At 47.8% G+C, this 692-nt stretch overlaps 1 non-coding gene across 1 annotated transcript; it reads left to right on the top strand.

Annotated features, from left to right (window-relative positions):
* Window positions 1-402: 402 nt before the first annotated feature.
* Window positions 403-474, top strand: trnad-guc (transfer RNA aspartic acid (anticodon GUC)). Its single transcript has one exon. It is a non-coding gene; the product is annotated as a tRNA-Asp (tRNA).
* The last annotated feature ends 218 nt before the right edge of the window (window positions 475-692 follow it).

Below are 692 nucleotides of genomic sequence, written 5' to 3'. Positions count from 1 at the left end.
CATGCTCATATGTGGAGGCTGATCGGTCCAATGCTAAGCCAGTGTAGCGTGGAGAGGGGATTGAAGCTGTGGTAATTGACATCCTAGGGCTGCTTCTTCAGTGCAGCTGTTTTTCATGGGAGAAACAAAGGCTGTTTAGAAATTGGTTTTTAACAATCTTCTGTAGTCTCGCAAAACCCTTTTTGATTTCTTTGACCAATTTGCACATGCTGTTTGCCATATCGCGTGCACCAAAAAGAGGGCATGCAATTGCAGGAAAGGAACTCCTCAACAGGTACTCAAAACTGAAATTGAACGACGACCATTGCAACTTTAGCCAGTAATGGTCCGCTCAGTCAAAGGCACACAGCCTTTGTCCAGCGACTACTCTGGCGTGACTGCAAACGAGCAGTGCTTTTCCAGTCCTCGTTAGTATAGTGGACAGTATCTCCGCCTGTCACGCGGAAGACCGGGGTTCGATTCCCTGACGGGGAGAGTCTTTTTGCCTTTGTCCCGGACAGTTGAAATTTCCCGCAATACGTCTTCGGCTTGGTTGAGGAGGCTTGCATTTTCAAATGATGGCCAGAAGAAGTCATCGGGTGTTGTGCCAAAATAGCTCAGTTGGGAGAGCGTTAGACTGAAGATCTAAAGGTCCCCTGGTTTGATCAGGGTTTTGGCATTACAACACCTCTGTCTTGCGAACGATGCCAAGA

The sequence above is a fragment of the Channa argus genome, unplaced genomic scaffold (genome assembly GCF_033026475.1).
Source record: "Channa argus isolate prfri unplaced genomic scaffold, Channa argus male v1.0 Contig074, whole genome shotgun sequence".
Lineage (NCBI taxonomy): Eukaryota > Metazoa > Chordata > Actinopteri > Anabantiformes > Channidae > Channa > Channa argus.
The sequence above is the reverse complement of the archived record's forward strand: the minus strand, read 5'-3'. Positions and strand labels throughout refer to the sequence as shown.